Source organism: Capra hircus, chromosome 9 (genome assembly GCF_001704415.2).
Source record: "Capra hircus breed San Clemente chromosome 9, ASM170441v1, whole genome shotgun sequence".
NCBI classification, from domain to species: domain Eukaryota; kingdom Metazoa; phylum Chordata; class Mammalia; order Artiodactyla; family Bovidae; genus Capra; species Capra hircus.
The window spans coordinates 22,437,555-22,464,774 of NC_030816.1; positions in this window are offsets into that span (position 1 = coordinate 22,437,555).

The window sequence follows — 27,220 nt, forward strand, 5'->3', positions numbered from 1 at the left end:
TAACTAGTGGGAAGCTGCTATATAATACAGGGAGCCCAGCCTGGTACTCTAATGACCTAGAGGAGTAGGATCGGAGGTGGAATAGGGAGGCTCAAGATGAATGGAAGATACACACACACACACACATACATATATATATATATATATATCCCCATAATTATTATATATATATATATATATATATAATTGATCCAGAGTAGTAGAGAATAGAATACTGTGAGCATTGACAGAAAGTGAAAGTGTTAGCTGTTCAGTCCTGTCTGTCTCTTTGCAACTCCATGGACTGTAGCCTGCCAGGCTCCTCTGACCACGGGATTTTCCAGTCAAAAATATTGTAGTAAGTTTCCATTCCCTTCTCCAGGGGATCTTCCCAACCCAGGAATCAAACCCAGGTTTTCTGCATTGCAGACAAATTCTTTACTGTCTAAATCACCAGGGAAGCATAATGATGACTGATATATATAATTATGACTGATTCATATTGATGTACGACTGAGACCACCACAATATTGTAGAGCAATTATCCTCCAATAAAAAAGATTTGACTCAAAGATGTACAGTACAAAGAATATAGCCAATATTTTGTAATAACTTAATGTAGCCTTTGAACATTGTATACAAAATTTAAAAATTAAATTAATAATTGAGAGTAATCAACATATAAAAGTTCAATTCTGACTTTGATATTGAATGTAAGTAACATAGAGTGTGATGATGTTGGCAACAGAAATCAAGCCAAAAAGAGGAAGTATTAATTAGAAAGTCTATCATTTATACTTTGAGTAAAAAGGAAGTATAGTATTAAAAAAACCGTTTAGAAACATAGAATAGCACATCATTTCTGGTCACTTAGTGATGTTATTGGCATTAGTCAACTGTCTCCTATCTGGAGGTGATGATACCTCTATTAATTCAGACTAATGCATTTATGCATAATTTTAAAAACTATGATAGCAAATGCATACATGATTCTGTATCTGCTGACATTAAAGGGAAAATGATCTGCGCATATTGCACTGTAAAGGTAGAATACTGATAGTAAATAAGGCCAGGTTCCTGTGCTGTGTGTGATACACGGTCACTCAGTCTTGTTCCACTGTCAGTCTAATAATAACCCATTTCATTTTCCTACAAGGGTAACTGATCTGTACGAAAGAAATTTCTTTTGGCAAATGATATATTTTTAAATACTAAATTAATTTGCATCATCAGAAATAATTATATCAGCAAGTACACAGAAAAGTCCTTTTCTGGAAGAAATTGTGTGCCTGTTGCTAAATTTTAGAAAACTACTATTTCCTTCACTGTTCTACCTCCAACACCAAGTTTCACAAAGTAAATAATAATTTTGCAAATATTCATGTGTATTTCTTGATGAGGCAAAAATCATGTTATCAATTTGAACAGAACATCAACTCCGTCATTCAACGATTTATTAGTGGCCAGTCACAGACCTTTTTTAGGTGAAAATAAACCATAACAAAATATTTAAACCCTCCTCATATAACACTGAACAAAAGAAGAAAAACATAAATGCATAAATATGCATATAAATAACAAAATACACAGTAATAAAAGTAATAGATGAAGTTGACTAATTCCTTGAATGACACAATATACCCAAACTCACACAGGGAGCAAGAGTTAATCTGAGCAAGCCTATATCTGTTAAAGAAATTTCATCAATAATTAATAACATTCCAATAAAAGCATCGTTACCACATGGTTTAACTGGTGTAATCTATCAATTTTCTAGGGAAGAAATAATACTAATTCTACACAAACTGCCCCAGGAAATAATATAGGAAACACTTCCTAGGACATTCCAAAGCCAACATTACCCTAATACCAAAACCAGATAAAGAATCAGATAAAGACATTAATAAGAAATGATAACTGCAGACTAATCTCTCTAATGAATAAAGACAAAAAAAAAAGTAAAATCTTCATTCTTTTTCTTGTGATACTACTCATTTTGGATCATTTCTTCTCATATTTTAGTTTCATGTGTTGAGGCCATAACATACTTTCCATGTATTGAATATCTATTTCAAAGTTACCATATCAAGATAAGCCTTAAGAACTCAGTCTGACAAGGTTAAATCTAAGACTTAATATCAGTTCAGTTCAGTCCCTCAGTCATGTCCAACTCTTTGCAACCCATGAATCCCAGCATGGCAGGCGTCCCTGTCCATCACAAACTCCTGGAGTTCACTCAGACTCACGTTCATTGAGTCAGTGATGCCATCCAGCCATCTCATCCTGGGTCGTCCCCTTCTCCTCCTGCCCCCAATCCCTCCCAGCATCAAAGTCTTTTCCAATGAGTCAACTCTTCCCATCAGGTGGCCAAAGTACTGGAGTTTCAGCTTTAGCATCATTCCTTCCAAAGAAATCCCAGGGCTGATCTCCTTCAGAATGCACTGGTTGGATCTCCTTGCAGTCCAAGGGACTCTCAAGAGTCTTCTCCAACACCACAGTTCAAAAGCATCAATTCTTTGGCTCTCAGCCTTCTTCACAGTCCAACTCTCACATCCATACATGACCACTGGAAAAACCATAGCCTTGACTAGACGGACCTTAGTCGGCAAAGTAATATCTCTGCTTTTGAATATGCTATCTAGGTTGGTCATAAAGTTTCTTCTAAGGAGTAAGCATCTTTTAATTTCATGGCTGCAGTCACCATCTGCAGTGATTTTGGAGCCCCCCAAAATGAAGTCTGACACTGTTTCCACTGTTTCTCCACCTATTTTCCATGAAGTGATGAGACTGGATGCCATGATCTTAGTTTTCTGAATGTTGAGCTTTAAGCCAACTTTTTCACTCTCCTCTTTCACTTTCATCAAGAGGCTTTTTAGTTCCTCTTCACTTTCTGCCATAAAGGTGTGTCATCTGGATATCTGAGGTTATTGATATTTCTCCTGGAAATCTTGATTCCAGCTTGTGTTTCTTCCAGTCCAACGTTTCTCATGATGTATTCTGCATATAAGTTAAATAAGCAGGGTGACAATATACAGCCTTGACGTACTCCTTTTCCTATTCGGAACCAGTCTGTTGTTCATGTCCAGTTCTCACTGTTGCTTCCTGACCTGCATACAAATTTCTCAAGAGGCAGGTCAGGTGGTCTGATATTCCCATTTCTTTCAGAATTTTCCACAGTTTATTGTGATCCACACAGTCAAAGGATTTGGCATAGTCAATAAAGCAGAAATAGATGTTTATCTGGAAATCTTTTGCTTTTTCCATGATCTAGCGGATGTTGGCAATTTGATCTCTTGTTCCTCTGCCTTTTCCAAAACCAGCTTAAACATCAGGAAGTTCATGGTTCACGTATTGCTGAAGCCTGGCTTGGAGAATTTTGAGCATTGCTTTACTAGCATGTGAGATGAATGCAATTGTGCAGTGCTTTGGATATTCTTTGACATTGCCTTTCTTTGGGATTGGAATGAAAACTGACCTTTTTCAGTCCTGTGGCCACTCCTGAGTTTTCCAAATTTGCTGGCATATTGAGTGCAGCACTTTCACAGCATCATCTTTCAGGATTTGAAATAGCTCAACTGGAATTCCATCACCTCCACCAGCTTTGTTCGTAGTGACGCTTTCTAAGGCCCACTTGACTTCATATTCCAGGATGTCTGGCTCTAGGTGAGTGATCACACCATCGTTATTATCCAGGTCATGAAGATCTTTTTTGTATAGTTCTTCTGTGTATTCTTTCCACCTCTTCTTAATATCTCTGCTTGTGTTTGGTCCATACCATTTCTGTCCTTTATCGAGCCCATCTTTGCATGAAATGTTCACTTGGTATCTCTAATTTTCTTGAAGAGATCTCTAGTATTTCCCATTCTGTTCTTTTCCTTGATTTCTTTGCATTGATCACTGAAGAAGGCTTTCTTATCTCTCCTTGCTATTCTTTGGAACTCTGCATTCAGATGCGTATATCTTTCCTTTTCTCCTTTGCTTTTCACTTCTCTTCTTTTCACAGCTATTTGTAAGGCCTCCCCAGACAGCCATTTTGCTTTTTTTCATTTCTTTTCCATGGGGATGGTGTTGATCTCTGTCTCCTGTACAATGTCACAAACCTCATTCCATAGTTCATCAGGCACTCTATCTATCAGATCTAGGCCCTTAAATCTATTTCTCACTTCCACTGTATAATCATAAGGGATTTGATTTAGGTCATACCTGAATGGTCTAGCGGTTTTCCCTACTTTCTTCTATTTAAGCCTGAATTTGGTAATGAAGAGTTTATGATCTGAGCCACAGTCAGCTCCCGGTCTTTTTTTTGTTGACTGTATAGAGCTTCTCCATCTTTGGCTGCAAAGAATATAATCAGTCTGATTTCGGTGTTGACCATCTGGTGATGTCCATGTGTAGAGACTTCTCTTGTGTTGTTGGAAGAGGGTGTTTGCTATGACCAGTGCATTTTCTTGGCAAAACTCTTATTAGTCTTTGCCCTGCTTCATTCTACATTCCAAGGCCAATTTTCCTGTTACTCCAGGTGTTTCTTGACTTCCTACTTTTGCATTCCAGTCCCCTATAATGAAAAGGACATCTTTTTTGGGTGTTATTTCTAAAAGGTCTTGTAGGTCTTCATAGAACTGTTCAACTTCAGCTTCTTCAGGGTTACTGGTTGGGGCATAAGACTGGATTACTGTGATACTGAATGGTTTGCTGCGCTAAGTGTGGGCAGCTGCGACCAGTGCACTAATTGCAGCAGAGAGGAGCTACCCCACACCCAATGTCAGGGGCAGAAGTCGGGAGGACCCCATACCAGAAGGGCGGCAGCCAAGAGGAGTTACCCCACGTCCGAGGTCAGGGGCAGCAGCTGAGAGTGCCAGGCTGCGACGGCAGAGGAAGAGCCGAGAGGAGCTACCCTGTGTCCGAGGCCAGGGGTGGTGGCCGAGAGGAGCAACCCCACGCCCAAGGCCAGGGGTGGCAGCAAAGAGGAGCAACCCCAAGTAAAAGGAGTGGTGGATGCGTGGTCACAGGAGGGCCTAGAGGATCTATCCCACGTTGAAGGTCAGGAAGGGCGGCAGTAGGGAGTAACACTTCCTCCAAGGTAAGGAGCAGCGGCTGTGCTTTGCTGGAGCAGCCGTGATGAGATACCCCATGCCCAAGGTAAGAGAAACCCAAGTAAGATGGTAGGTGTTGCAGTTCAGTTCAGTTCAGTCGCTCAGTCGTGTCTTACTCTTTACAACCCCATGAACTGCAGCACACCAGGCCTCCTTGTCCATCACCAACTCCTGGAGTTCACCCAGACTGGCGTCCATCGAGTCCGTGATGCCATCCAGCCATCTCATCCTCTGTCGTCCCCTTCTCCTCCTGCCCTCAATCCCTCCCAGCATTAGGGTCTTTTCCAATGAGTCAACTCTTCGCATGAGGTGGCCAAAGTACTGGAGTTTCAGCTTTAGCATCATTCCTTCCAAAGAAATCCCAGGGCTGATCTCCTTCAGAATGCACTGGTTGGATCTCCTTGCAGTCCAAGGGACTCTCAAGAGTCTTCTCCAACACTACAGTTCAAAAGTATCAGTTCTTCGGTGCTTAGTCTTCTTCACAGTCCAACTCTCACATCCATACATGACCACTGGAAAAACCATAGCCTTGACTAGATGGACCTTAGTCGGCAAAGTAATGTCTCTGCTTTTCAATATGCTATCTAGGTTGGTCATAACTTTTCTTCCAAGTAATAAACATCTTTTAACTTCAGGGCTGCAGTCACCATCTACAGTGATTTTGGAGCCCCCCAAAATAAAGTCTGACACTGTTTCCACTGTTTCCCCATCTATTTCCCATGGAGTGATGGGACCGGATGCCATGACAATGTGGTCCACTGGAGAAGGGAATGGTAAACCACTTCAGTACTCTTGCCTTGAGAACCCCATGAACAGTATGAAAAGGCAAAATAATAGGATACTGAAAGAGGAACTCCCCAGGTCAGTAGGTGCCCAATATGCTACTGGAGATCAGTGGAGAAATAACTCCAGAAAGAATGAAGGGATGGAGCCAAAGCAAAAACAATACCCAGCTGTGGATGTTACTGGTGATAGAAGCAAGGTCTGATGCTGTAAAGAGCAATATTGCATAGGAACCTGGAATGTCAGGTCCATGAATCAAGGCAAATTGGAAGAGGTCAAACAAGAGATGGCAAGAGTGAACATCAACATTCTAGGAATCAGAGAACTAAAATGGACTGGTATGGGTGAATTTAACTCAGACGACCATTACATCTACTACTGCAGGCAGGAATCCCTCAGAAGAAATGGAGCAGCCATCATGGACTTAGATATAGATCATACTTTTTTTTGCAGCTGAATGGCAAAAGAGGCCCTGATCACAACAGGCCAGTCTTCATCCCTATATAATTACTTTCCCATATTACTCAATAATCTTTTGTATTGTTCTTTGCCAACCTGAAATGTTTATTTGCCCCACTCTTACTTTTTTTCTTTGACTGATTAGAATTTATATCCCTCCAAGGTATTTTTAAAAAACTTCCTAATTTCTCATAATCTATGACAATAACTTTAGTTTAACTAAGTTTTATTTTCTTGTTCTCTTTATATTGAAATAAATATATCAAGAAAATATGGAATGGAAAAAAAAAACACAATATGTTTGAGATTTGAATGCATGTTTAAGGCACCAAAATGTAATCAATGAAGCTCAATTATGTTCAATATAATTTGATGAAAATAATAATATTCTACTTCAGACTTTATTTTTGGGGGCTCCAAAATCACTGCAGATGGTGACTGCAGCCATGAAATTAAAAGACACTTACTCCTTGGAAGAAAAGTTATGACCAACCTAGATAGCATATTCAAAAGCAGAGACATTACTTTGCCAACAAAGGTTCATCTAGTCAAGGCTATGGTTTTTCCAGTGGTCATGTATAGATGTGAGAGTTGGACTGTGAAGAAGGCTGAGCACCAAAGAATTGATGCTTTTGAACTGTGGTGTTGGAGAAGACTCTTGAGAGTCCCTTGGACTGCAAGGACATCCAATCAGCCCATTCTGAAGATCAGTCCTGGATGTTCTTTGGAAGAACTGATGCTGAAGGTGAAACTCCAGTACTTTGGCCACCTCATGTGAAGAGTTGACTCACTGGAAAAGACTTTGATGCTGGGAGGGATTGGGGGCAGGAGGAGAAGTGTACGACAGAGGATGAGATGGCTGGATGGTATCACGGACTCGATGGACATGAGTTTGAATGAATTCCGGGAGTTGGTGATGGACAGGGAGGCCTGGCGTGCTGTGATTCATGGGGTCACAAAGAGTCGGAGACGACTGAGCGACTGAACTGAACTGAACTGAACTAAGGATTAAAGGGTAAAAATCAGATTTCCATATACAGGAGCAACCTCAATGGAAAATACAGAAGCAGAAAAGTGCCTCTGAAACTTACAAGGTGTTAGGAAAATAGAAAGAAACTGGGTGTGACATAATGTTTAAATTGATGATGGAGGCTAGAATTTTACTTCTGAAGGAATTTCTACAAGACTGGCAATTGCTGTATTTCAAGAAACCAGAACTTGAAGTGATAACATTCCAAGATATCTGAGGGAAGAAACCAGCTCTAGAAAGCAGGAACAAATGTGGCTTGATTGAAGCAGTGCTGAAAAAGTTATTTTACCTATTTTCAAGACACCAAATTGACTACAGACTTAACAGGGGGAAAATCAAGTCTGCGTATGGAAGAACACTGAAGATTTCCCATGATCACTCTGTAAAAATAGATTTTAATGAGGCAAATTAATTTTCCATCTGATAGATCCCTGATGCTTTTTTTTAACTCAATGATTGATATATATATGTATATAGATATATAAACAATTTAAGATTAAAATGTTTATTCTGTTTTTCTGTAACTCAGATTATCTCATTAGCTTGGGGGACTCTGACAATTAGATGTAAAAGTTTTTGCACATTCTCATTTATAACTTTTTGGCATGTCCTGTTTTGCATTTTATTATTTTATGCCTATATTTTCCCATTTAAGTTAGAATTTCTCAAACTTCTTTGGTAAATAAAAATGCTTATAATCTTAAACATTAGAAGTATGTTTAAAGTTAAATGATAGTAAGAGTAATGATTATTTAATATCAATCAGAGGGCCGAGAAACTTCCCCGATGGCGCTAGTGGTAAAGAACCTGCCTGCCGAGGCAGGAGATGTAAGAGACCCTGGTTTGATCCCTGGGTTGGGAAGATCCCCTGGAGAAGGATATGGCAACACACTCCAGTATTCATCCCTAGAGAATTACATGGACAGAGGAGTCTGGTGGACCACAGTCCATAGGTTCTCAAAGAGTCAGACGTGAGTGAAGTGACTTATAACACACAGAGGTGAGATATTATTTAGAACCTTACAGTAAAGTTATCTGTACTAAGTTTATGATATCCAGCTTGAAATGTAGCTCAAGTGTCCTGTCCAGTCAAGGTTATCTTTCTAAAATAAGAAAATTAGAAACTTATGGCACATAATCACTAGCTGATAATAGTGATGATGAGTGTTTCATAGGTACGTCAGATAGTTCTATGTATTGAGATTGACAATAAACTCAGAAACCAAGAAGAGATTTTTAACGTGGAAAACCAGTGGAAACTAAGTGGGTAAGAATCTCAAAGGTAAAAACTGTAAGTTTTCATATTTGACTTAGGTGAGAGGAGTCAGTCTCGATTCACTTAGCTGTGTAAACTTTTCTTTCTAATGTATCACTTGTATGTGGTGTTGAATATTCTGAAGAGTAGAATATCATTCATTATTTCTCTGACAATGAAAATTTCACCAAATATAGGGGAGAAAACTTGATGTCTCAGCAATTTGCACTATAATTGGGTCTTTAAAGATACTCTTTTCCTATTCTCAACTTTAAAAATCATTATTTTCTTTCATACTTTTAGAGATACTGAGATATTACTTAGAAAAAAGTAACTTAAAATTTTATAAACTATTTTTCTTGGCATTAATGAGGTCATACATAAATATTTTAAAGTCTATTCCTTATTTCAAAAGCTCATGCAAGTATCTTTCCCTGACAGCTTGTGCTGTACCCTCAGAGGAAGTAAACTCTGTGCTTGATTCCATTTGTCTGTATTGCACAAGGCAACAGTGTGTCCTTGGTGACCACAGTTTGATTAAACTGCTAGTATTTACTGTATTATTTCATATTTAATTAAAGTTCCAAATCATGTTGTTGACTAGCTTCTATTTTCTCTGAATAAAGCCATGTAAGTATCGCAATATTGTAAAATATGTTCCATTCCTTGTTGAACTCATCTATATTACTTTTTTTCAGTTTGAATTGAAAGTGAAAGCAGTTATTAAAAACACTTTTTTTCCCTGAAGAAAAATTTTTTGGTAACAAATGGATACTACATTTATATATAGTATGTGTATATAGGTGTGTGTGTCTTTGTGTGTGATGCTGTTGTTGAGGAAAATTCTGTAATACTATTTACTAGACGAACTAGGAGTCAACAAGGCAGAGATGTGAAAGAAGGACTTTCCTACGTAGGTGTAGAAGCAGGGAAGTGTGCAGAAGCAGCAACTACTTTGAGAAGTAGAAAATCTTTCATTGTGACTAGAATACAATATCACTACAGGTGAGTGTCAAAGAAAAACCAGAGATGAATGATAGATAAGGTGGTAAAAGTAGATTTGATTCAGGAACATTACTGTAGAGGAAAAGAGACCTCATTGTAGAACTGAACTAATTTGGCATATAAGAAAAAACAAGGATTTATAGCTAAGGAGTGTGGTTGTGGGGGACTAAAAAAAAAAAAATCTCTGCCAATGCTACCATGTTAGGGAGACTATTTTAGTGAAAAAGGTAAAAATTTAAAAAAAGTTCCTCAGTTCATTTCTGTCACTCAGTCATGTCTGACTTGCAACCCCATGGACTTTAGCACAACAGGCTTTCCTGTCCATCACCAACTCCCAGAGCCTTTTCAAATTCACGTCCATCACATTGATGATGCTGTCCAACCATCTTATTCTCTGTCATCCCTTTCTCCTCCTGCTTTCAATCTTTCTCAGCTTAAGGGTCTTTTCAAATGAGTCAGTTCTTCACATCAGGTGGCCTAAGTATTGGAGTTTCAGCTTCAGCATCAGTCCTTCCAGTGAATATTCAGGAATTTCCTTTAGGATGGACTGGTTGGATCTCCTTGCAGGCCAAGGGACTCTCAAGAGTCTTCTCCAGCACCACAGTGCAAAAGGACCAATTCTTCAGCACTCAGCTTTCTTTATAGTCTAACTCTCACATCCATACATGGCTACTGGGAAAACCATAGCTTTGACTAGATGGACCTTTGTTGGTCAAGTAATGTCTCTGCTTCTTAACATGCTGTCTAGGTTGGATATAATTTTTCTTCCAAAGAGCAAGCGTCTTTTAATTTCATGGCTGCAGTCATCATCCGCAATGACTCTGGAGCCCAAGAAAATAGTCTGCCACTGTTTCCATTGTTTCCCCATCTATTTGCCATGAAGTGATGGGGCAGATGCCATGATCTTCGTTTTCTGAATGTTGAGCTTTAAGCCAACTTTTTCACTCTCCTCTTTCACTTTCATCAAGAGGCTCTTTAGTTCCTCTTCTCTTTCTGCCATAAGGGTGGTGTCATCTGCATATATGACGCTCTTGATCTTTCTCCCAGCAATCTTGATTCTAGCTTGTGGTTCATCCAGCCTGGCATTTCACATGATGTACTCTGCATATATATTAAATAGGCAGGTTAGGTTGACAATCTATATCCTTGACCTATTCCTTTCCCTATTTGGAACCAGTCTGTTGTTCCATGTCTAGTTCTGACTGTTGCTCCTTGACCTGCATACAGATTTCTCAAGAGGCAGGTCAGGTGGTCTGGTATTCCCATCTCTTTCAGAATTTTCAAGTTTGTTGTGATCCACACAATCAAAGGCTTTGGCATAGTCAATAAAGCAAAAGTAGATGTTTTCCTGGTACTCTCTTGTTTTTTTAGTAATCCAACAGATGTTGGCAATTTAATCTCTTATTCCTGTTCCTTTTCTAAATCCAGCTTGAACATCTGGAAGTTCACTGTTCATGTACTGTTGAAGCCTGGCTTGGAGAATTTTGAGCATTATTTTGCTAGCGTGTGAGATGAGTGCAATTGTGTGGTAGTCTGAGCATTCTTTGGCATTGCCTTTCTTTGGGATTGGAATGAAAATTGACCTTTTCCAATCCAATGGCCACCGCTGAGTTTTCCAGATTTGCTGGCATATTGAGTGCAGCACTTTCACAGCATCATCTTTCAGGATTTGAATCAGCTCAACTGGAATTCCATCACCTCTAATAGCTTTGTTTGCACTGATGCTTCCTAAGGCCCACTTGACTTTGCATTCCAGGATGTCTGCTCTAGGTGAGTGATCACACCATCATGATTATCTGGGTCATGAAGATCTTTTTTCTATAGTTCTTGTGTGTATTCTTGCCACCCTTTCTTAATATCTTCTGCTTCTGTTAGGTCCATACCATTTCTGTCCTTTACTGTGCTCATCTTTGCATGAAATGTTCCCTTGGTATCTCTAATTTTCTTGAAGATATCTCTAGCCTTTCCCATTCTATTGTTTTCCTCTAATTCTTTGCATTGATCACTCAGGAAGACTTTCTTAACTCTCCTTGCTATTCTTTGGAAGTCTGCATTCAAATGTGTATATCTTTGCTTTTCTCCTTTGCCTTTAGCGTCTGTTCTTTTCTCAGCTATGTAAGGCCTCCTCAGACAACCATTTTGCCCTTTTGTATTTCTTTTTCTCGGGGATGATCTTAATCACTGCCTTCTGTACAATGTCATGAACCTCCGCTCATAGTTCTTCAGGCACTCTGTCTATCAGATCTAATCCCTTCAATCTATTTGTCAATTCCACTGTATAATAGTGAGGGATTTGATTTAGGTGGTACTTGAATGGTGTAGTGGTTTTCCCTACTTTCCTCAATTTAAGTCTGAATTTGGCAATAAGGAGTTCATGGTCTGTGCCACAGTCAGCTCCCGGTCTTGTTTTTGCTGACTCTGTAGAGTTTCTCCATCCTTGGCTGTAAAAAATACAATCAATCTGATTTTGGTATTGACCATCTGGTGATGTCCATGTGTAGAGTCTTATCTTGTGTTGTTGGAAGAGAGTGTTTGCTATGACCAGTGTGTTCTCTTGGCAAAACTCTGTCAGCCTTTGACCTGCTTCATTTTGTACTCCGAGGCCAAATTTTCCTGTTACTCCAGGTAGCTCTTAACTTCCTTCTTTTGCATCCAGTCCCCTATAATGAAAAGGACATCTTTTTGGGGGATTTTTTCTAGAAGTTCTTGTAGGTCTTTATAGAGTGGTTCAACTTCAGCTTCTTCAGCATTACTAGTCGGGGTATAGACTTGGATTACTGTGATACTGAATTGTAGCTCCTAGGTAAATTATTAACTCCAACTTTTTAATGAATTAAGTTATTTTCAAGAAAATCTTGAGTTATTGTTGAGTTGAAATGAAAAGTATGATTTTTGCCATAAACACATTTTTGATGCTCTAAGAAATTTCATAATCTCCATATTTGATCAATCCTCAAATACAGTTTAATGGTAAAATGAGATTCTCTTTCATCCATATATCCTCATACCGTGCTCCCCATAATCTACAGAGGCTTGAGAATCCATGAGGTGTCTTTTGAATTAAATCTCAGGGTTCACTGACTGTGATTATAATAACCTATGCAGGGAGTTAACTGTTTTATTTGATTATAATTACATTATATTATATAACATTTATCAAAGCATATCCTTCATATCATTTATTTACATTCTTTTTGTTTTGGTGAGAATATTTTATGATCTACTCAGCAACTATCAGATATGCAATCCTTTGTTGTTAACTATAGTCAATATGCTGGACACACCAACACTAGAACTTGCTAATCTTATAACTGGTAGTTTGTACCTTTTGACCCCCTTCATTCATGTCTTCTCTTCTCAGTTCCCACCTCTGGCAGCTTCTGATCTGTTCTCTGTTTCTCTGAGTTCAGGTTTTCAGGTTGTATACATAAGTGAGATCATGTGTTACTTGTCTTTCTTTTTTTTGATATAAATTTATTTATTTTAATTGGAGGTTAATTACTTTACAATATTGTATTGGTTTTGGCATACATCAACATGAATCTGCCACGGGTATACATGTGTTCCCCATCCTGAACGCCCCTCCCTCCTCCCTCCCCGTACCATCCCTCTGGGTCGTCTCAGTGCACCAGCCCCAAGCATCCAGTATCCTGAATTGAACCTGGACTGGCGATTCACTTCATATATGATATTATACATGTTTCAATGCCATTCTCCCAAATCATCCCACCCTCACCCTCTCCCACAGGGTCCAAAAGACTGTTCTATACACCTGTGTCTCTTTTGCTTTCTCGCATACAGGGTTATCCTTACCATCTTTCTAAATTCCTGTCTGACGTTTCATTTAGCATAATGCCCTCAAGGTCCTCTACCATCCCAGGTGCAGGATTTCCTTCTTTCTTACCATTGAATAACATTTCTTTGTTATCCATGGCACCATTTCTTTCTTTCTTTTTAAAATTTTTTTTGGTAAGATTTTTTCGATGTAGACCATTTTTCTTTTGGTCTTTATTGAATTTGTAACAATATTGTTGCTGTTTTATGGTTTGGTGTTTTGGCTACATGGCATGTGGGATCATAGCTCCCTAAGGAAGGATCAAGCCTGCACTTCTTGCATTGGAAGGTGAAGCGTTAACCACCTGAAAACCAGGGACCTCCTTATGCCACATTTTCTTTAACCATTCTTCCATCAATGGACACTTAGATTATTTCCATGTCTTGGCTATTGTAAGGAATACTCTAATGAACACAGGGATGCAGCCATCTTTTTGAGATAGTAATTTCATGGGGTTTTTTTTTTGATATATACCAAAATTAGAATTTGCTAGATCAAATGGTAGTTCTAGTTTTCATTTCTTAAGGAACCTCCATATTGTTTTCCATAGTGACTGTGCCAATTTATATTCCCATTTGAAAAAAGCAAGAGAGTTCCAGAAAAACATCTATTTCTGCTTTATTGACTATGCCAAAGCCTTTGACTGTGTGGATCACAATAAACTGTGGAAAATTCTGAAAAAGGTGGAAATACCAGACCAACTAACCTGCCCTCTTGAGAAATCTGTATGCAGCTCAGGAAGTAACAGTTAGAACTGGACATAGAACAACAGACTGGTTCCAAATAGGAAAAGGAGTACATCAAGGCTGTATATTGTCACCCTGCTTATTTAACTTATATGCAGAGTACATCATGAGAAATGCTGGACTGGAAGAAACACAAGCTGGAATCAAGATTGCCGGGAGAAATATGAATAACCTCAGATATGCAGATGACATCACCCTTATGGCAGAAAGTGAAGAGGAGCTAAAAAGCCTCTTGATGAAAGTGAAAGAGGAGAGTGAAAATGTTGGCTTAAAGCTCAACATTCAGAAAACGAAGATCATGGCATCTGGTCTCATCACTTCATGGGAAATAGATGGAGAAACAGTGGAAACAGTGTCAGACTTTATTTTTTTGGGCTCCAAAATCAGTGCAGATGGTGACTGCAGCCATGAAATTAAAAGACGCTTACTCATTGGAAGAAAAGTTTTGACCAACCTAGATAGTATATTCAAAAGCAGAGACATTACTTTGCCGACTAAGGTCCATGTAGTCAAGGCTATGGTTTTTCCTGTGGTCGTGTATGGATGTGAGAGTTGGACTGTGAAGAAGGCTGAGCGCCGAAGAATTGATGCTTTTGAACTGTGGTGTTGGAGAAGACTCTTGAGAGTCCCTTGGACTGCAAGGAGATCCAACCAGTGCATTCTGAAGGAGATCAGCCCCGGGATTTCTTTGGAAGGAATGATGCTAAAGCTGAAGCTCCAGTACTTCGGACACCTCATGCAAAGAGTTGACTCATTGGAAAAGACTCTGATGCTGGGAGGGATTGGGGGCAGGAGGAGAAGGGGACGACCCAGGATGAAATGGCTGGATAGTATCACAGACTTGATGGACGAGAGTCTGAGTGAACTCCAGGAGATGGTGATGGACAGGGAGGCCTGGCGTGCTGCGATTCCTGGGGTCGCAAAGAGTCGGACATGACTGAGTGACTGAACTGAACTGAACTGAACTGAAGAGTTCCTTTACATCACATCCTTGGCAACACTTGTCATCTCTTGTTTTTTGATCACAATCAGTCTACAGACATTAGGTGATATCTCATTGCAGTTTTGATGTGTATTTCCCTGATGATTCATGAAGTTGAGCCCATTTCATGTACCTGTTGTCAATTTGTTTGCCTTCTTTGGAAAGATGTCTATTTAGAGCCTCTGCCCATTTTAAATTGGATCCGTTGGATTTTTTTTTTTTTTTCCCACTGAGTTGGAAGAGTTGTTCAAATATTTTGGATAGTAACATCTTATCAGATAGATGGTTTGCAAATGCTTTCTCACATTCAGTAGGTTGCCATTCCTTTTTGTTGACTGTTTCCTTTGCTGTGCAGAAGCTATTTCATTTGGTGTAGACTCACTTGTTGATTTTTTTTTCTTTTGCTGCCTTTGCTTTTGTAAAATTAAAAAAAGAAAACAAAAAACAAAAAAACAAAAAACAGTGTCAAGACAATTACTTTCTATGTTCCTGATCTTAGAGGAAAAGCTTTCAGCTTTTTTACATTGAATATGATGCTACCTGTTGAATAAGAAATAATTCTGTGATTTACTAAAAAAGTTTTGGCTATTTTGTGTTAGAAAAGTTAAAAATGTATATTCCTTTGCTGTATCAGTAGGCATCATGATTCCCAAAGAGAAACAAATATTTTTCCAGAGAATTTCTAAGATTAATAATTGTGTAAGAAATTTTGGAGAATGTAGTTCTTTGTGACTTTGCTAAGTGGGAAGAAATTTTTTGACCTTTTAAAGAGCACAATTTTTACATAACTGTTGTCTGATTTTTTGCTACTTATAATTTTTATACTTATCCTATCTGCTGTCATTTTTTGTATTTAGTGGACTTCCCTGGTGGCTCAGAGGGTAAAGCGCCTGTCTACAATGCAGAAGACCCAGGTTCGATCCCTGGGTTGGGAAGAGCCCCTTGAGAGGGGAATGACAATCCACTCCAGTACTATTGCCTGGAGAATCCCATGGACAGAGGAGCCTGGTAGGCTACAGTCCATGGGGTCTCAAAGAGTTGGACACGACTGAGTGACTTCACTCACTCACTCACTCAGTGATGCAAAAAAATTGGGTTCTCTCCAGAAATGGCAGATATTCCATATCCACAATCCTAATATTGGCATAGATGATAGAGCAAAGTGATTTTTAACATTAACTCCAGGCAAATTTGTTTTCACTGTAAATTCAATTGTGTACAGCCATAATAATATATTGACTTTTTATTGAATTAAAGATGCTATTAGAGCATAGTTAAGTGAAAAGAAAGGAAATAAGGCTCTTAGCCTTCAGTAGATCAGAGAAGGAATAAATAATTGTGTCACAGGAAACATTTTACCCTCATCTATAAACACAAGAATAAAGAATTCTGGCATCAGTGTATAACCAGAGGTTCACCTCTATAAATTAAAGACCTAAATAATTGTCACATATTTAGTCAAAGAGATATAAGTATGAATTAGATCATGACTACAGGGAAAATTTTATATATATCTTCTCAGTGGATATGATTATGTAGATATAATGCATTCAGAAACAAAAAATCATTATTACGTTTTAAGTGCCAGGCTCTATACCACATACTTTAAGATACATTATCTCATTCTATCTGTAATGTTGATAGAAACTAGAGCAAAAATGAAAGCATTTATGTTATTTACCATTAGAACTAAGTCCAGGACTAGTCTTCTGGGGAGTGTTAAACTTAATACAACTTTCCAAAGTTTTAATAACTTCTAATATGAATCTTTTTTTCTAGTGCTATTTTATGTCTTGGAATTGAATCCAACTAGTTTTATGAAGTCCGACTGTCAATTCACTCATTTATTCACAAAAGTAAACTAAATTTATTTTACAAGAATGATTTTTTAAAATTTTATTTTGTTAGTATTATTATTTTTTTTACTTTACAATATTGTACTGGTTTTGCCATACATCAACATGAATCCGCCATGGGAGTACATGTGTTCCCAATCCTGAACCCCCCTCTCACCTCCCTCCCCATACCATCTGTCTGGGTCATCCCAGTGCACCAGCCTCAGGCATCCTGTATCCTGCATCAAACCTAGACTGGCGATTCGTTTCTTATATGATATTATACATGTTTCAGTGCCATTCTCCCAAGTCATCCCACCCTCTCCCTCTCCCACAGAGTCCGAAAGGCTATTTTACACCTCTGTGTCTCTTTTGCTGTCTCGCATACAGGGTTATCGTTACCATCTTTCTAAATTCCATATATATGTGTTAGTATACTGTATTGGTGTTTTTCTTTCTGGCTTACTTCACTCTGTATAATCGGCTCCAATTTCATCCATCTCATTAGAACTGATTCAAATGTATTCTTTTTAAGGGCTGAGTAATACTCCATTGTGTATATGTACCACAGCTTTCTTTGAATTTTCAAAAAGAGCCAAAGATTATTGACACCTCCCTGTCAATAGAAGTTTTGTTCCATTTGGCTGCAATCTGACCATTTACATCAGCAAAACCTCCCTTTGAAAACCTAATCTACTAATTGCTATGAAGTCTGTAAAGATTTTATTTATTTTCTTATTTGGTATCATAGGCTTTCTTTTCAGTGGCTGGAAGATCCTTTTAAAACCACCAGACTAAGGGATTGTTGATTTAATTTTGAAAATTTTACGGTCTGGGAAACACTAAGTGTTTGAATATTTTCCATCATTCTACAGCATGTCTTGCAAAATTATGCACAGAGAGTGACAAAGTGGGCTGTTCTGATTTATTGCCTGTTTTTTTTTTTTTCTAAAGAAGGATTAGGCTATATAGACATAAAACTTGTTTAGTTCAAAATATCAGGAAAGGAGCAGCCTTTTCAATTACTCTTGCCAGTCTTCAATGGTAACTTTGTTTTGATTGCATCAGAAACTGCCTTCCTTGTTTTGATATTCTTCATAGCTTCTTAAATAGATTTATTCACAGAGTAATCCTTATTTTCATCACTGTCAAATGTGTTCTCCACTTCGATGGATGCATTTAGATGGCAGAAGAATGTTTCCTTGATTACAGTTTTCACAAAAGGCATCTCTGATGTGTGTCCTCTTACTTGATTATATTCCAACTTCTCAATCGTCTTCTCCTTCATTTTCTACCCAATATTTTTCAAAACTCAATTTGGATGAGAAATCTCACTCAAACAATTGTTGGTGCTATTCAGTTTATACGCATGACTATCACCTAAGAAACGGAAAGTGCCCACATGCTTTTTTGTCAGTAATGAGCACTGACACAAATAGCCTGGCTTTAGAAACAGTAATAAAACCTTTGATTTCTTTCTTCAGTCAGTCATGAGACTTTTGGATTTTCCTGCTTTCTTAAAAGTAAAATATGTATTTGCCATTTCACTGTTTGACAGAAAGTCCAAACCTCCCATTGTAGAAATTTTAGAAAACGAAATGACAAGAGTCCAAATGATAATGATAATTATTAAAACAAACACACATACAGCACTTACTCTGTGCCAGACATTCTTCTGAGAGTGTCCTTAAATCACACATGTATCGTTACTGCTCTCCCAAATCATACAATGTATGAGCTTTATCTCTGTCCATTTTACAGACGAGGAAAGACAGCAAGGCTCAGATCTGTAAATACAATGGTGATTAAGGAAGTTTTTCAAAGTCACACATCTACTAAGTATTGAAGATAAATTTAAACCTTGGCAGTCTGAGTCCAGAGCCTATATATTCTTACTGACTACACTGTAATAAAGTGTCCAACACAATGTCTAGGATATACAGCTCAGAATCAAATACAAGTGTTTGTTCTCTTACTTTCTTCCACCTTTAAGACTGTATGTGATCTGTTCTTATAAAGGTGCTTTTATTTATCACTCCTAATTATCATATCCTTTAAAGTTATGCTGCAGATGACCACATTCTCCAAGTCTGAACAAAATCTGCCCTGTACCACCCATAATTTTGCTTCAAAAAATGGAAAACCAGCAAACCAGAACTTCTATTTGCAAATTCTCCAGGCTATCTGATACATCAAAATCCTGAACTGGTAGCCTATGGGAAAAATAGTCAGGATTCTCCCGTGAGGGCAAAGAAAATGGTGACTGAAAGAAAACAGTTTGAATCTTTGGTGAGACAGGAGAAATGTGCAAAGCTTGGAAACCTTTTCTCAAATGCATCTTTTGTGAAAAGGAGCAGTGATTATCAAATAACATTTCAATCTAGTATAGTCTTTGTCAGGAAAGGATTATGAGGATATGGGATTGGGGAGAACTTGAATTCAGCTGTATAAACTTTAACATATATTTAACTGCCTTTGATATTCATTATTTCCATTCGTCCATTAAGCAAGTGATTCTTCAGTGCTACCAGGCATTGGAGTAGGTATTGAGATAGTATAACAACTAATGTAGGACTACTGATTAGGGTATAGGATATTGAGGAAGGCATATAAATAAATGTAAATAGATAATATGATTATAATGGGATAAAGGCCATGGCAGGTGCTGTGCTTGTGAGAGAATGGACATCCCACTTATTACCTTTATGATAAAGGGGAGGTAGCAAGCAGGGGTGAGAAGTAAATGTTTCAAGGAGAAAGAACACCTTAGGCAAAGGCCCTGAGTCTAGAAAGTTTCTAAAATGTATGACTTGTCAAACCTTTAGCTTCTGACTGATGCGCTTCAATTTCTTTTTCCCAATGGTTTTAACAATATGTCTCCAAGAAAACTTCCAAATTTAGAAAATTACTGTCAAACTACTCTCTCCATTCAAGCTCACACTCTTACTTATAGCTGTCTTTCCATATCAAGATGCTATCCTCAGGATGGCTGAACTTGTTAGCACTCAGAATTTCAACACGCGCTACCATATTTCCCCTTCCCATGTATAATTTGGCATGAGGTTTAAAGCCATTATTTATCATGTTAGTGTTATAATTAGCTGAAAATGATTGAAGCACATTTTTAAATGTCCTTAAAAAAATAGACTGAAGCTTGCCAGGGTCACAATTGACAAAATATGTGGTGATAAAAGAGACAGTTGGATTGTACTTGGCAATACATTGTCTTTCATTTTCTAAGAAATGGTATGAGATGATACTCTGTTATTTCTGCAAAAATCAAATGCCATGTGTAATTTTTGCTAGTGATTAGAAATGTAGACAGTCTCTTTCCTGTCTTTTAAACCTGGTCATAGACTACCTTGGATTTAATATCAGAGTCTGTATTGAGTCAGATGGAATTTTACTGCCTGGCATTTGGCCTCCAATACTTGAAGTTGTGAACACTTGAACATGAGCTTTCTTAAGGATGAAAAAAAATATTTCTGAACTCCTTAAAATGCTCATAACTTATCTGCCTAATACAATTTTGTTATAATTGCCTTTTAAACCATCAATTGATTTTTTTTTAAAGTGTACTTTCCTATCCATACATCATTCTCTTATTCCTGAAGTTAACTGTTCCTAAAAGAGGTCAGCACTTTCTGAAAAGTAAATAGAATTAGAGAAATTAACAAAGATCCCAGGCCATGCCACTTATTATTTCTAGAGCTGGAATTCAAATTTTGACATTGCCCCTTCAAAATACTTGCTCTTCAGAGTGTAGTGAATAACCAGACAAAATCACAATATAGCACTTTCATCATATATATGATGAACAGACCAGACTGAGTTCAACAGAGCTCAACAAATTAGAAAGGATAGGAAATTCTACTTTTTATTTCTCAACGAAGTGGCACCTTCTGCATCTCATCAGGCCCACTTATAAATCATAGAGTCCCCATATGAGCTGTAATAAAATTAGATGAGGAAGAATCTTGTTGAAGTGGAATAACAAGAACACCAGATGTGAAGCAACCGGAGAGATGAATGAATGAACACCTTATTAGTCACACAACTCTAGATTTGTCAAGAAAGTTTTTTTTTTTTTTTTTTAATCAAGCAGATTCTCCAACATCTTGCTCTTGTACTCAAACAAAAGTGCTGATACTTGCAAAACGCAAAAACCAGGTCCTGTTTTTGTTAGTGTTTGGTGGGGAAAAAGGCAAGGTCAGTAAGATATGCTGAAGTGTAGCTGAAAGTATCAGCATTTATTAAACTTTGCCATGTTTGAGGACACATTCAAAAACTGGCGCAGACACAGGTCCACGCTAATGGTCATCACATTAGTTCTGCTGCTGTTTCCTTCCTTTTTTTTTTTTTTAAAGCGATTTGTATTTAATTTGCCTTTGATGCTGCAAAAGTAGAAGGGTATTTAATGCCTGCACATTGTTGGACTCTGAGATCTTAATAATGTTCCCTGTAAGAGAGTTATTAATAAAACCTAAAAGACAAGGTCTTGGAAGAAGTCACCTCTAGATTTTAACCCCAGCTCTAGAAGTAGTAGAGATACAAAGACCAACAGGTAAAACAAGAATTAACTCTAGGAGTAAGTTAAAGATCCAAGTTGCTTTGTTAAGTTTACAGTAGGCTTCAAACCCCACAAAATCCAGTAATGCAGGATGCAGCCCACAAAGCTTTGGATTAAAAAGCAAGGTGGAGGCAAGAGCCTTCTTGAGATAGACTTATCTCTGGGTGTCTGAGAAGTGGTAACAGAAAGAGATCATATTTTTAAATAATTCATGGTTCTCACAGAGAAGGGAGACTAGCTGTCAAACAAGACAACCACCCTGACCTATCTCCTTTTTTGCAGAAATACCTTCATAATAGCTTAGGGAAACCTACCTTATTTAAACAAAGGGAAAAAGAATCATCACTGAACTCTAAACTAAGACATTGGACTAAAAAGATGAAAATAAAATGAACAATATCTCAATAGCTAAATAAAACACTCCAGAAAAAAATTGTTTATGAGGAAGGTGATAAGTTTAACCTAATATTTTAAAATTACCTATATGAATTTCAGAAGTCACAAATATGAAAGCTCAGAAATGATTTGGATAGATGTAGAAGAATACAAATCAAGAAATAGGGGACTTAAGGGGAAAAAATTAATGAAATAGAACAAACTTCAAAAACTAACACTAAATGGTAACCTAAAGTAAATATTCATCAAATAAATCATAGAGGAGGAGATAAAATACCATTAAGGATGGTTTGGGAAAAAAAGTAACATATATAAAAAATATGCAAAGAGACACAATGTATACCTAGTGGAGTTTCTGAAAAGGTAATGCAAAGCAATAAATGTAATAAATAGCTAAAACTATAATTCCAGAAACTCTCTTAAAAGAAGAAAATTTGAATTGCATGTTACTAAGGTACACCCTCTACCTTGGAAATTCTATTCAGAGTATTCAAAACTGAGACCATTCCTAAAGTAACTATTGCACTTTAAATATTAGAAAAAGTAATTATTTGGGAACTTGGAAGAAGCATCACTTAAAAGGGAAAATAAAAACAGCATCAGACTTGATTGTAATCCTTTATTACACTAAAATGTGAACTTAAGACCATCGGACAATATTTTTAAGATATACAAGGAAAGAAAATTATGAGTCAAGTATTTTATACGCTGACAAACTGTTCTTCAAGAATGAAGAAAATATTTATGAATTTTTAAAAACTGGAGAAGTGTGGTTCAAGTGATTCTCTCCTGAGAAATCTAGTAGAGAACAAATTTCTGGTAAACTTAATAAAACTTGAGATGAGCATTGGGTATATTTATGCTGTGTGCTATGCCATAATAAATCGCTTCAGTCATGTCCGACTCTTTGCGACCCTATGTTCCAAAGCCTGCCAGCCTCTGTCCATAGGGTTCCAGACAAGAATACTGGTGTGGGTTGCCAGGTCTTCTTCCAGGGGATCTTTCCAACCCGGGGATCAAGCCCTCATCTCTTACGGTCTGCTGCATTGGAAGGCAGGTTCTTTTTACCACTGGGACAGCAGGCTGCCATCTACGGAGTCGCACAGTGTCAGACACAACTGAAGCGACTTAGCAGCAGCAGCAGCAGCTACCTGAGAAGCCCGTATTCATGAACTAAAACTAAACTATAAGAATGAGAAATACAAAGTAGAATGTGTTATCTTTTCTTTAAAAATAGACTAAAATAACTGAGATATTTCTGGTGAATAAAATTGGAGAGTGGAAGAGAAGATGGAGGTGGGGGGTGGGGAGAAGAAATGCTACTTACAGGAAGATTGCAATATATACCATCTAAAGAAGGGTGGGTGGACTTCCCTGGGGGCACAGTGGATAAGAATCCAGCTGCCAATGCGGGGGACATGGGTTCGATCCCCGGTCCAGGAGGATTCCACATGCCATCGAGCAGCTAAGCCTGTGTGCCACGACTACTGAGCTCACATGCTGCAAATACTGAAACCCAGGAGCCTAGGGCCTGTGCTCCACAACAAGAGAGGCCACCACAATGAGAAGCCCATGCACGTAACTAGAGAGGAGCCCCAGCTCTCCGCAGCCCGAGGAAGCTCACATGCAGCATCGAAGACACTGTGCAGCCAAGAAGTTTAACTATTTAACTGTTAACTTTTTTTTTTAAGAAGAGTTGATTGTGGAGTTTATATGAGGCTATTAGCATCAAAATACAACTTGGAAAAATGCAAACTACTCATAATAAAGTAGTTATTTTCTTGGAAAAAAAATTAAAAAGTAAAGAAGAAAAATCAACTACATTTGCCCCTTGAACAGCATAGGTTTGAACTGCTCAGGTTCACTTATACATTAATTTTTTTCATTAAACATATCAGCACTGTTTGCAGTAGGTTGAATCTGTGAATGCAGAACTATGGATATGAAGGATTGACTGTGAAATTATATTGAGATTGTCCACTGCAAGGGGTGGGCCTCCCTAAACTCTGCTTTGTTTAAGGGTCAACGGTAACTTGAAAGTAGGTTAGGTATTAGATAATTTTAAGGCACATTTTAAATTTTGTTAAGTGTGATAAAGATATTGGGTTATTTAAGAAAAATTATCTATGTTTTTGAGATGCATTACAGAATTATTTATGGCTGAGTTGACATGGTATAGACATTTTGCTTTGAAATACTCCAGTAAACCAATTTTGAAAATATTTTAAAAATATGAATGGAGGATAAAGTATGGGAAAATACACCTTTCATCTAGCTTAAAAAACTATCATTTTGCCTAACATGCTTTAGTTTCTACCCATTCCTACTTTTATAAAATGATCCTATGAAAGATTTAAAACATACCAAAAAAGTTACAATTAATACTCAAATCTAATGTTTTATTGTATATGTAGATATTTTCCTAATACTTTAAATTGCCTTATAGGAATTTAAAAATGATCTAGATAATCTTTGAGTCATTTTGAAGTGTTTATTTATAGATTATTTGTTAAATATACTAACATAGATAAGAAAGGCAGGTTTAGGAACATTTTCTTTCAGGAATGCTTACTAGGCTGAGGAAACCAAGGAAGGTCCCTTTATCATCTTTTCCTGAATCATTTAAAATGAGGCCATCTGAAACATTTGAAATAAAATGTGAAGAAATCACCATAGGCAAAGTGGTGTATTCTGAAAAGGGTATTATCTAGCACTAAACTTCCATGATTTTATTATGCTTCTTGAAGCTTAGAAAATTGTCCTTTGTTCTCACATCACTACATTGAAATGCCAGAAGGTTTGCTTCTCAGCATGAAGACTCATGGAAACAGTCTACGAATTCTGAAAACGAACACCTTGCTGAGGCACCAAACGATCGATCGGAGTGGTTCATTAATCATGTTTGAGTTTTGTGACTTAGAAAACACTCTCTTTCCTTTATTTTCCTTATCAACTCTGTATTTTGGGGGATTGTTAATGCCTTAAGTATGTAAAATTTCATAATTTAAGTTTAAAGACAATAAAATGATGTTATTGATTACCTTGGGGCATTTTTCGTTTGTAATATAATTGTTTAACATTTTGACATCATTTGTGTTTCCCTGGTGTCTCAGAAGGTAATGAATCTGCCTGTAATGTGGGAGACGTGGGTTCAGTCCCTGGATTGGGAATATCCCCTGGAGAAGGAAATGGCAACCCACTCCACTGTTCTTGCCTGGAGAATCCCATGGACAGAGGAACCTGGCAGGCTACAGTCCACAGGGTCTCAGAGAGTTGGACACGACTGAGCGACTGTCACTTCACGCGACATATCTGGAGGGCTGTTTTGTTCATATAATCATTACACCATCAGGCTGTTTCCACTCTTGAATCATATGGTGAGATTCTGGATTGTTTTAAGAAAAACTCACTGATAGCATAATACTGCAAGTGACTTGAGGAGAAAAGATGCCTTACTGTACTTTTCATCCTTTACAAGAATAATACTTTTGGGAAATGAGTTTTAATAGTAGTAGAATGTAATAGCTGACATATATTGAGGTTTTATTATTGGTCCCACCCAGTAGTAAGAAATTTACATACGGGATCTCATGTAATAGTCACAGAAGTCCTATAAACTAAGTACTATTATCACTCTTTCCACTTCATGTAGTACCTGGAATATTATTGTTAGCTAAAGTTTGGGAATAAATGAATGAATACATTGATGTGTGGGAGAACTCACATTTGGAAAGTTTCTGGAAAATAGTTTATCTTTTCTAAATAACTTCTTTTATCGACTACATTAGAAGCTTACATTCCTAGGATGAGAATAAAATAATACATGTCCCTGTTGGGCTTCCCAGGTGGGGCTAGTGATAAAGAACCTGCCTGCCAAAGCAGGAGACCAGGAGATGTAAGAGAGAGATGTAAATTTGATCCCTGGGTTAGGAAGATCCTGTGAAGGGGGACCAGTCAGCCCACTCCAGTATTCTTGTCTGGAGACTCCCCATGGACAGAGGAACCTGGCGGGCTACAGTCCATGGGGTCGCAAGGAGTCAGACACGACTGAGCAACTCAGCACGCACGCATGCCCGTGTGCCTGTTGTTCATTTTATGCTTTTAAATATAAAATCACAACTGAGTTGAATAACAGATGACCTTCCCTATTTTGATAACTTGTGAAAAGTTGTATGGTAGAATAATCAACTGTGGCTTTGTTTTTGTAACTTTATTTTTAAAATTGTGATATTCTGGTTGTGTAGGGTGATGATAAGATGACCTGTTCTGTGTTTGCTTACATATTCTCTTTTCCTTTCTTTGTGGAATTTTGGATTCAAATCCCTAATTATTCTGAAGTTGATAAGCAGAACTCTTTCGGTAGAAGCAATATAACTTTGATCTGAAATTGAATCTCCCTTGGAATTTTGTGATAAAATTGATCCAGCCTACTTAAGTTAGGTGGATAACGCCTCTCTGCCTTGGAGGCCTCTTACTCAGGTTTATCATTTCTGTCAATGTTATTCCAGTTTGTGGAACTGACTCATTGTGCGGCAGATGTAAGGTTTAAATTCCTTTCCAAGTGCTATGGAACAATGTTAGTGTCTAGGTCATATTACTTTCTTTTTCTAGTTACAAAAGTATCTACTCACTGTGAAAACTTAAAGTTACAAAATGTCATATTACTAAAATTAAAGTCACTAGTACATCTGTGCACCTGCTTCCTGTCTTCTTTCTTTGTGTATGCACGTGCGTGTTTATGTATGTGTGAGATTGCATTTATATGTACACTGTACCTGCTTTTAAGTTTTTCCTTTTAACATCATGAACATTTTCTGTTGTCATTAGTATTATTCTCCAGCATGATATTTAATGTTTGTGCTGTATTATGGGATTAAATTGCTTAGAATGTATAATCCGGTTTAATATTGTTGGATACTTAAAGTTTTTTCACCATTTTACTAATTTAACACTCTGATGAACATCCTTACATATAAATTTCCATGCCTGATGTATTTCTTTATTAGAAATAATTTTCTGGGTCAAAATATGAGAATGGCATTTAGGCTTTTGTAAAACCATCTTTAAATGTACAACTTTTCCAATGGAGAATAATTAATATTATACTTCTTTACAAATATTTTATATGCATTTCAGATGTTTGGACTCATGTTCATATTGGTTCTTTGAATTTCAACTTTTCTAAGGGAAATGGTTTGTCCTTTGTTTTACACTTTTAACTCCATTATTTATAGAGTAATTCTCTATGGAGA